This window comes from Mus caroli, chromosome 4, assembly GCF_900094665.2.
Source record: "Mus caroli chromosome 4, CAROLI_EIJ_v1.1, whole genome shotgun sequence".
In the NCBI taxonomy this organism is placed as follows: domain Eukaryota; kingdom Metazoa; phylum Chordata; class Mammalia; order Rodentia; family Muridae; genus Mus; species Mus caroli.
Genome location: NC_034573.1, coordinates 48,656,312 through 48,667,536, shown reverse-complemented (window position 1 = coordinate 48,667,536; position 11,225 = coordinate 48,656,312). Strand labels below are relative to the sequence as shown.

At 40.1% G+C, this 11,225-nt stretch overlaps 1 pseudogene; it reads right to left on the bottom strand.

The window, feature by feature from the left end:
* Nucleotides 1–2,183: 2,183 nt before the first annotated feature.
* Nucleotides 2,184–10,764, bottom strand: LOC110293312 (annotated as a pseudogene).
* Between the last annotated feature and the right edge of the window lie 461 nt (nucleotides 10,765–11,225).

The following is an 11,225-nucleotide window of genomic DNA, read 5'->3' as shown; positions in this document are numbered from 1 at the left end:
ATATATATATATATATATATATATATATATATATATATATATATATATATATATATATATATGTATGTATTGGAGAGTTTTCTACCTCCACAAAGTAACCTTACTGAGGTTTTGGTGAGGATTGTGTTAAGGCAGTGTACTGACCTGGTGAATGAACTTCTTAGCCATGCTGAGCCCTCTAAGGCGTGACCCATTTATTTGTATCCTTTTTAATATTTGTCACCAATGTAAATTTTCAGGCACAAGTCCTGCATATGTTTGTTCTGTTGGATTTACCTAAGTAGTTTTGAGCAACTTTAAAGATACTTCATCTTGAAGTTTAATGTCTATGTGTTCATAATTAATTTCTAGAAATGCAGGTGAAAGGCTGGTAGAATGGCTCAGTGGGAAAAGGTGATTGCCCCCAAGCCTGATCTCCAGAGATCAATCCCAGGTCCAGCTGCTGGAAGGAAGGTAGAACACATCTTTAATCCCAACACTCAGGAGGCAGAAGCAGATGGATCTCTGAGTTCAAAGCCATCCTGGTCTACACAGCTGAATTCCAAGCCATCCAGGGTGCGTGAGATCCTGTCTTAACACACACACACACACACACACACACACACAAAACAAAAATTTTACAAAGAGGCCTGGAGCCATGACTCAGTGGCTAAGATCACTCACTGCCCTCACAGAGGACCTGGGTTCCACTCCCCCCAGCAAGCACATGGTGGCTCACAATTGTCTGCAACTCCAGTTCTAAAGGATTTAACACCATCTTCTGACCTCCTCCGGCACTAGGCATACCTATAATGCACATAAGTACACACAGGAAATCACCCCAAAAATATAAATAAATAAATAAATAAATAAAGTAAATCTTCAAGATAAGTAAATAAATGCTGGTGACTTTTACATGCATCAGCTCTGAGATTCAGGAAGGCAGGTTTATCGAGTTTTCTACATGAACTACTGTGTTATCTACAAATATGGACAGTTTTACTCTTCCAGCTGCTCTAAGTTTTATTTCCATTTCTTTTTTTAAAAACATATTTATTTGTATTTTATGTTCATTGGTGTTTCGTCTGCATGTATGTGTGTGTGAGGGTGTCAGATCACCTGGAACTGGAGTTACAGACTATTGTGAGCCACCATGTAGGTGTTGGGAATCGAACCCAGGTTCACTGGAAGAGCAAGCAGCCAGTGCCCTTAACCACTGAGCCATCTCTCTAATGCCCATTATTTCCATTTCTTAACTTGTTTCATCCATTCTTATTGGACTGTATCAAATAGGAGGGAAGTCCATGGCTTGCTTCTCTCATGGGTGAAATTGCTCCGCCTTCAACATTTAGTATGTATACTGTTAACTATTTTGTATAGATTGCTTACCAATGCGAAGAAATCCCTTCCATACCTAGTTTGCTAAGCGCTGTTTCCTCTTATTATTTTTAAAAAGATTTATTTATTTATTTATTTATTTATTTATTTATTTATTTATTTATTTATTTAATGTGTATGAGTACACTGTAGCTTTACTGATGGTTGTAAGCCACCATGTGGTTGTTGGGACTTGAACTCAGGACCTTCGGAAGAGCAGTCAGTGCACTTAACCGCTAAGCCATCTCTCCAGCCCTGTTATTATTTTAAAAGTCATTTTAGGGTTTTTATTCAATAGTACATTTTTACTTTCTCATCATGCTAGAGACCAGAAGTCTATCAGCTTTTTAAATTAATCTTTATTATGCATATAAAAAGTAGGCTTTCTTCTGACATTTTCAAACATATATACCATATACATCAATTATTTCTCCCCCTCTCCGAAATAGCCCCTTATACTTTCACATCTCATATTCTTTTAAATATCTAGATTGTATATATGAATGACAGCTTACATTCTGTTTCTCTGAGTCTATCTGAAGTCACTTACTATGATGATCTTCAGTTCCAATGACCAATTTCCTGTAAATTGGGTAATTGTATTTTTATGGCTGACTAATATTCCATTGTATGCATCTATCACATTTCACTCTTTTTTTTTTTAGTTAGAAACAGTTTAGATAAATATTCCAGATAAACCCCACATTTTCAGACCAGAAGATGTCAATACATTCAACAAAAGCAATATATTTTACTACTCTGAATTTTACAGAGTGATAATCCAGATGCATCTTGATTAGCTGGTTGAAGATCCTCCCTGTTACATTTTACAGGCAGAGCAAATCTCTTATAAGAATATAAACAACTCTTTTCAAAAGGGTGAACATGAGAACTTTAGTCCATTCCTTCAGGGCTTCATTTCTGCCTGGTCTTCCTGATGGGGAATGACTCCTTTTAAGTGTCGGAGATCTGAATTTTGGTTGGTTGCTTCTTGAACATGAAATACCCCTGGTTCTTGAGTCAGACCTTAAAAGAGACTCAGACCTGGATTGTCCAGGAGATGGTGATGTTGACCCCTTCCCTGGCTTCTGCTGTGTGAGAGTGCCACCTTCCCATGGATAGGGAATGTGACCCTTCCTTCCCTGCTTCTTCTTGGATGGCTATAGCAATGATAGTCATAAGCATAATGTCTCTTTTCACCACACTCATGACATCTACCATTAGGATCCAAGGGGAGCTAGGCAGGTCTCTGAAGCATTCTTGTTGATAGTTCATCCTTACTGGAGGACCACAGATCAGCTTGCCATCCAGTCCTCGAACTGCATCTTCTGCATTTCTGGGATCCTCAGATTCCACAAAGGCAATTCCTGGAGCATTTCTCACATTCCATACTGTTCTTAAAAACCCTGGGAATTGAAAGCCCTTCCTAATTTCTCTTTACCAGCACCAATTCCCAGGTTGCAATGCAAACCTTGGTTTCTCCTCTCAATGCCCACCTGGTACCACTAGGTGAAGATCGGTCTTCTTACTCAGCTCAAGCTAGCCACACCCACAGCTCAGTTAGCTCGGAAGCTGGAACACATCCTCACTCATCAACACTACTTACATTTTGTCTCTTTAGTCATGAGTCGAGAGTTGGATTTTGTAAAACACTTTTCCTGTTTCATGACTTTTTCTTTAACCATTTCAAGTGGTCCACTGTATTGAATTAGCAAATCCTAAGAAAGCTTTATAGTTCCTGGAATAAATCTACTTGCTCATTGCACATAATTCTTTTCATATATTGATGAATTCTGTTTGCCAATATTTTGTTGAGGACTTTGTCAGCTGTGTCTGGAAGAGCTATTGTTCTGTCTTATGTCTGGTTTGGGTATCAGGACAGTCAGTACTTTGTGCCCTGATTGGAGGGGGATCCCTTCCTGTTTTCTTGAAGGTCATGTAAGACTGATACTGTTTTTTCTTCATCCAGTTGTTAGAATTTTTCAGTAAACTATCTGGACAAGAAAATTTCCTTCTGGGGAAAGTTTAAGACTATGACCTCAATGTCTTTCATAGTTACAGGATTGCAAAAGTATTTCATGGTGGCAAGCTGGAGAGATACATGACTTACACACAGTGCACTTACATAGTCCAATCAAGTATGTGAAGCTATTCATAACAGCTCTACATCGCTGCTTCAGTTATCGTAATGTTCAATCCTAGTATTGGCAGTTTTCTTTTTATTCTCCGTGCTGTCAGAGGTTTGCCAGTTTTATGGGAGCGTCTTTGGAACAGTGCTTCTTCGTTACTTTTTTGTTGTTGTTTATAATTATTTGGTTCCCACTTTCTCAATTTCTTTTTACTACTTTTAAAAAATGATTTATTTTGCTATTTTAATTATGTGTGGGTGTGTGTTATATACATGAGGTCGAGTGCCTAGGGAGACTAGAGGCATTGGGTTCCCTGGAGCTGCCTGACATATATGTGGGAAAAGAAGCTTGGGTCCAGGAAGAATAGTATGTGCTCTGTGGTGGTTGGAATGTCCTTGACCCATGGGAAATGGCACTATTAGGAGGTATGTACCATTATTGGAGGAGGTGTGACATTGATAAAGGAAGTATGTCACTGTGGGGATGGGCTTTGAGGCTCCTATGCTCAGGCTTCACCCAATGTTGAATGAGAGTCTCTTTGTTGCTTTCAGATCAAGATGTACAACTCTTGCCAGGCGTGGTGGTGCACGCCTTTAATCCCAGCACTGGGGAGGCAGAGGCAGGCGGATTTCTGAGTTTGAGGCCAGCCTGGTCTACAAAGTGAGTTCCAGGACAGCCAGAGCTATACAGAAAAACCCTGTCTTGGAAAAAAAAAAAAAAAAAAGATGTAGAACTCTTAGCTTCTCCAGTCTGCCTGGATGCTGCCATGCTTCCCACAGTGATGATAATGGACTGAACCTCTGAACCTATGAGCCAGCCCTAATGAAATGTTTGCCTTTATAAGAGTTGCCTTGGTCATGGTTCTCTTCAGAGCAATAAAACCCTAACTAAGCCATGCTCTTAACAGCTGAGCCATCTCTTCAGCTCCTGTTTTGATTTTATTTTCTCCTCTTCTTTTTCTTCTTCTTTTACCTTGAGGGGGAGCTTAAATGGCTGAGCCATCTTGCTATCTGTCTTCCTTCCTAGCATAAGCAGATAGGGATAGGTAGCTCTCTCTCAGAGCAGCTGTTATTGTGTCCTGTATAGTTTAGAGTATTGTACTTTTACTTTTTTTATTTCTATGGATTATTTTTTTTCTCCTTAGACTTATTTAACCTGTGAATAACTTAGAAATATGTTGTTTAGTTTCATGCGTTTGGAGATTTTTACTGTTGTCTTTCAGTTATTAACTTGTGTTTCATTCCATTGTGGTTGGGAAACACCAACCATATCATTTCAATCATTCTAAATTTGTCTAGGTTATTTTGAAGCACAGAGTGTGGCCTATTTTGAAATATATTGCATTTGAAATATACTATTGCCTTTGGAAATAGTATACACTGGTTTTCGGTAGGTTCTGTTGGTTAATAGTGTGTGTGTGTGTGTGTGTGTATGTGTGTGTCTGTGTGTGTCTGTGACTCAGTGGGTGACTATGTGGCTGTGTGTGTCTCTGTGTAGGTATGTCTGTGTGTATTGTGTGTGTTGATTGTGAAGTTGGTTTCGGGTTTCCTGTTTGGTTGGATTGGTTGTTGTTCTTTAACATTACCAGTTTTTCTGTCTAATTGTTCTATTGCTGTGGAAATAAGGTCTTTGAAATTTTAAATATAACCATGCCTTGATGTATCTACTTCTCCTCTCAGTCTTGCCTGTTTTAATTCACATATTTTCAAGTCTGTGCTCTCTCCCTTCTCTTCTCTCCACCTCTCCTCTCTAGTCTTTATTTTATTTCTTTTTCTGTTGTTTTAATTGATGAATTTAGGGCTGTGGTCTTCTTGGCAACTTGACAGTTTTACCATGAAATAGTGTCCCATTCTGTCTCTGCTTTCTTTTGTCCCAAACTCTAATATGAACACACCAGCTCCTGTTTTCTTTGGATTAATATTTGGCTCCTTTTACTCTCACTTGCCTGATATAATTGAGAGGAGTTTCTTTGAGGTAGCATATAATTGGGTTGTGTTATTTGATCAATTCTAACCATTTCTGCATTTTAATTGCTAAACTTAAATCATTTACAGTCGGTGTAGCTGTTAATATATTCACAATGAGAGTGAATTTTATTTTCTGGTTTTAGTTCCCTGAAGAGAAGTAAGACCCAGGTGAACTCACAAAGACCGAGACAACACGCACAAGAGCTGTACAGGTCAAACGGACAAACTCTCCATGATGGGAAAAGGAAGTAGATTTAAAATTTGACCAATAACCAGTAAGCTACTTGCAACTTATACTGGCTGCTGCAGGCAAAAATCAGGTTTTCTCCAGTGGAGTATCTCTGGCTATGTCAGCAATATCCAGGGCAGCTCCCATACCCAAAAGTAGTCAGCCAGTGGCCAATACAAAGCAAACTTTATGGCTTTTGTATAGCTTTTGTTTTGTTTTACTAGTTTTTTTATTTGTTTTGATTTTTGGGATATATATATATATATATATTGAGAGCAAAACAGTGAGAGTAAGAGAGTTGATGTGCAGAGAACCTGGGAAGAGTTGGGTTGGGAACTGCGGAACAATGTCATAAAAACGTATGAAAATTTTTAAATAAAAAATATTTCATTTTTTAAACACGATTTTTGTTTTTCTATATTCTTTTTTTTTGTCTTTCATTAAGGTACTTGAATATTTATTTGATCTCGATTTTGAAACGATAATACTCTGAGTGGAAGACTATGTCTTTGCTAGTGTGTGGCTTGGAGGTGGTGTGTGGCTTGGAGGTGGTATGTGGCTTGGAGATGCACAGTCTTTCTCTGTGGCCTTGCCTAGAGCACAATGCTTCTTGTCTACAAGTTCCTATAGGCTTGCCTGCCATTTCCTGGGTCTTTGGCCAGATGTCTGGCTTTGGCTGCTTCTTCAGTGTGTGTCTGGGCTGACAGTTTCTTCAGCTCCAAGTCTGGGATATAAGATGCAAAAGAAAACTCCAGGAACATATCACATGCCATTCCTTAGGATCTAGAAGTTCCTAACTGGGATGGTTTTGCCTCTTTCAGAACGTTTTTGGGTTTGCTTTATATATAAATTCTAGAGTTTTTAGTTGTCACTATTAGGAAGAATTTGGGATCATTAGTCTATGCCATCTTTCCAAATGCAGATGTCCCCGAGGCAATTTTTAAAAGTAGTGATAGTATTTTGTTGTTGTTGGATATCTTGTATTAAAATGTAGAACTAAAAATATATAGAGAAAAGACTGTCCCACTAGCATGTGGGGCAATTAACCTGGAGGTCTCCTCTCTCTTTATTCATCCCTTAATTCTAGGTTTCCCATAATGCTTAAAACCTTTCCGAGCCTTTTCAGCAGCCAGCTTGAGAAGCATACCTTAGAATCGCTCTCTCCATGCACCCCTAGAGTGAGAGAAGCAGACGGGGAACAGAGGTGCTGTGACTGACGCAGATTCTTCTCTCTCCACTAGACCCCAGCTCCCCAAAGATGAGGGGTTGTTCTCTTGTACCTCAATGCCTGATTTGTGCCCAACATAGCAGGGTCATTACATGTGCTGAATGGACGCAAGAAGTTGAAAACATTTTCAGGCTCTAGTAGATACTGTTTATGTCTAAAATAAATCTGTGTGTGTTGTCTTGGCAAGGATTAGTAAAATCTGCATGGTTGGGCCACTCAGTTTAATGAACTAATATTGGAACCATTCCACCCAACGTGTCTTGATTACTAATTCTCTGGCAACGACTAAATAATCAGACAAGTCTACGGAGTGTGAGCTTGGGACTGATCCTACTGTAGTCTGGATCTTCAATGGGTCCTCAGGGCCCATTATGGTGGTAGATTCCCCCAGGGAAGTGCTATTAAGGGGACTGTTAAGAGGACGAGTTTGGGGGCTAGATAGATGGCTCAGCAGTTAAGAGGTCCTGAGTTCAATTCCCAGCAATCACATGGTGACTCACAACTATCTGTAATGGGATCTGATGCCCTCTTCTGGTGTGTCTAATGACAGCTGTGTCTAAAGACAGCTACAGTGTACTCATATACATTAAATAAGTAAATTGGAGGGGGGAGAGTTTGGAAGAGTGGCTTAGATCACTGGGTTATGCCTTTGAAGGAGGTTTTGGGCTCCTACTCCCTTTCTCTCTTTTCTCAGACAGCCATGAGAAAAACTGAGTCCACCATACTCCCACCCACAGCCATCCTCATCTGGCATCCTCACCAGCAGCCCTGAGGAACAGGACCAGAGAATCATAGACTGGAAATTCCAACCCTGTGAGCCAAAATACATCATCTCTCTTTTAAAAACTGATTACTCCAGGCACTCCATTCCAATGATAGAAAGCTGGCTAGCTGACCCTCTCCAACATTTTATCATTGCTTACATAAAGATCCAGGAAGAGGGTCCTCATTTGCAAAGGGTCCAAGACCTAGAGTTGAGTTATAAATCGTGTACTAGGTGGTTTTTGGTACTAAGTGTTTCCCTTAAAAATAAAATCTTCCTCAGGCCACAATTATTCAAATATTGGCCAAGAAAATGAGACCTTAGATCCAGTTCCTGGCTAAAGAGAAAATATCTGATGGAAAGTTTTGGATTTGGGACTCAGTAGTTAAGATTACATTAAGGCTGCTCTTTCAGAGGTCCTGAGTTCAATTGCCAGCACCCATGTGGCAACTCACAACCATCTATAATGGCCGTTCCACGGGACTCAGTGCTCTCTTCTGATGTGGAGACAAAATTCCCATACACATAAAACAAATGCATAATTGAAATTTTGAAATTTTTTATAAAAAATGGAAAATTTGGATTCAAAATTATCTTGAAAAACTTCATCATTTTACTGATTCAAAAAAAAAAAAATCTCCTTCCTAGTTAAAGGGAGATTCCTGGCAAGATAGCTGAGAATTTTGATTTACCTCAGATTTAGTAAGAGTCAGTTAATGATTTAGTTCCTGACAAATAGTTCTTGTAAGGCTTTATTATTGTGTTTAAAGTGAGAGTGTAAGTGTAAGTGTAAAGGGGGTTGCTCCACGATCCTCCCTTGAGTATGGATGGGCTTACAAATACAGCAGAAGTTAGCTTGGCCCTTTTCTTTTCTTTTCTTTTCTTTTCTTTTCTTTTCTTTTCTTTTCTTTTCTTTTCTTTTCTTTTCTTTTCTTTTCTTTTCTTTTCTTTTCTTTTCTNTTTTCTTTTCTTTTCTTTTCTTTTCTTTTCTTTTCTTTTCTTTTCTTTTCTTTTCTTTTCTTTTCTTCCTTCCTTTCTTTCTTTCTTTCTTTCTTTCTTTCTTTCTTTCTTTCTTTCTTTCTTTCTTTCTTTCTTTCCCAAGACAGGATTTCTCTGTGTAGCCCTGGCTGTCCTGAACTCACTTTTGTAGACCAGGCTGGCCTCAAACTCAGAAATCCCCCTGCCTCTGCTTCCCAAGTGCTGGGATTAAAGGCGTGCGCCACCACCGCCCGGCAGCTTGGCCATTTTCAAGAGTAGGTTACAGAAGACAATATGGCTTTCTTCAGGTGTACATGCTTAGGGCTTGGCCACCATGCTGTGAGGAAGTTCAAGAGACCGCACAGAGAATTCCTAGACAGGTGTCCTAGGTAAGGCGTGATCTGACACTAGCTCTATCAGAGCAAGGCTTTTAAGTATTCCAGCTCTTGATAATGGAGTTACCTGTGACTTTTGTCATCTACTTTTTAGGTGTAGATATTACAGGAGCACAAGGCAATGTTGCTGTGCTCTTTCCAAATTCACAGAATTCATGAACAGAAAGCAGTAGCCATATTTTCATGTTACAAGGGTTGTATGGTTTCTTAGAAGGAATTAAATAATACTGAAACACCCTCTAAGAGTCAATATGATTTTCTCTATATGAACATCAGTTAGAATGGGTTTTAGCTCCAGGCAATAAGACACATGACCAGAACTGATTTGAGCAGCATTAATTTTTCTCACATAGCAAGCAGTCTTCAGGCAGAAGGCTCCAGAGTGCTGGGCAGTGGTGGTGCACGCCTTTAATCCTAGCACTTGGCAGGCAGAGGCAGGCAGATTTCTGAGTTCAAGGCCAGCCTGGTCTACAGAGTGAGTTCCAGGACAGCCAGGGCTACACAGAGAAACCATGTCTCAGAAAAAAAAAAAAAAAAAAGAAGAAGAAGAAGAAGGTTCCAGAGTGACATTGCAGTTCAGTAATGTCAGAATCTATCCAACTGCTTTTGGGTCTTCATTTCAAGTTGGCTGCACTGGTCTCTGAAAACCATCCAGAAGCATGAAAGGGGACAGAGACCTACCCATTGTTAGGAGTGCTGGTAGTTGTTTGAGACAGAATATCCCATGACTAGGCTTGCCTTGAATTGAGGAAGTTTTAGAAACTGTTCTTGATCTCTGATCCTGCATGCCCTAAACAGCTTTCTCGGAAACCAGACCCAATGCCACACAGATCCTGCTTGCGAGCAGACACTACTTTCTTTGAACAAAGTTGTCCCCATCTTTGGTATCCGCTTGCTTTGACATTTAAAGGGATGATGGTTCCAAGTCTGAGCTGATGACAGAAAGGGTCCGTGTATGCACAGGGATTTATGCTTGCACACGCCTCCTTTGTGATCTTTCATGGTAAATCCTGCAAGCTTCTCAGAATTCATAGACATGGAGTGCTCTGCTGTACTTTAGCTGCAGATCTTAAATACTTTAACATCTTCCATATTCAGTCTCTACTCTAGGAGGATGGCTTTAATGGTAAAGAAAAAGGCTAATTGGTAGACAATATCCTTTTTTCTAATGGAAGAAAAAGAAGACAGCTAGGTTAAGTTGTACAAATGTGGCAGACAGAGCTCAGCACTGTCAATGGGAAAAACTCTTTTACGGTCAAGGCATTACTATAGGTTAACTGACTAGAGGCGCAACCATTTCTTTCGTATACTTTTCCCCTGGCTTGAAAACTTAAAGAAAGTAACAAACTATTGCGGAAGAATTCAAGAGTCTCACCCACAGATGGCCCCGGTTCATCACAGGATAATGACTGCTTATTTTTCTGGAGGGAACTGTATCTGTCCCCAGTCTGTGACCCCCACTGTGTTGCAACTGTTCCTTTTTCACACCTCTCAGACATTACTAGTTGAAAATAGCACTCCTCTCTATTGAGCCTGATCATAATTCTTTATAGAGCATTTCAGTGAGAGGTCACAAGTAGCCCTCAGTAGAAGCAAAAGAAGAAATAAACAATTACCCATCTCTACCAGGGCTCTGAGAGGATCATCTGAAGAAGCCAATGGCTTACAAGCCATATTTAGGGTTCTCCGGTAGCAGACTCTGACTTCCCTGAGACCCATCGGTCCCCCACAAAGCTGACGCACCTCTTGTTTGACACATTGCTGGCACAGGTGTTAAAGCTGATGAAAGAGGGAAATGTTGGCACTGTTATGCCACCAGCCTTAAATAAGGACAGAGAGTGACCAGGATAATAAATAGCCTCAAAATACTTAGCCTCAAAAGCCATGAACTCCGAAAGGCTGATGTTTTCTAGAATTGTATCAGCCCTGCCTGTTATCCCTGGAAATGACAGTAACAGGGGTCCCAGTGTTGGCATTCAAACAACGGAAGGGGCCTCTGCACAGTGCTTGTTAATGAAAAGTTGCTTGAATCAGTAGTGTATTTTTCTAGCAAATCCGTTCTCTTCTTGGCAGCGCCTGTGCTGCTGACAGGATGGAATCTGCACTCCCTGGCCTGGCATGGAAAGCCCTTGGTGATCTTGTTATAGATTGTAGATGGTTCATGGTTAGAGGTCCATAGC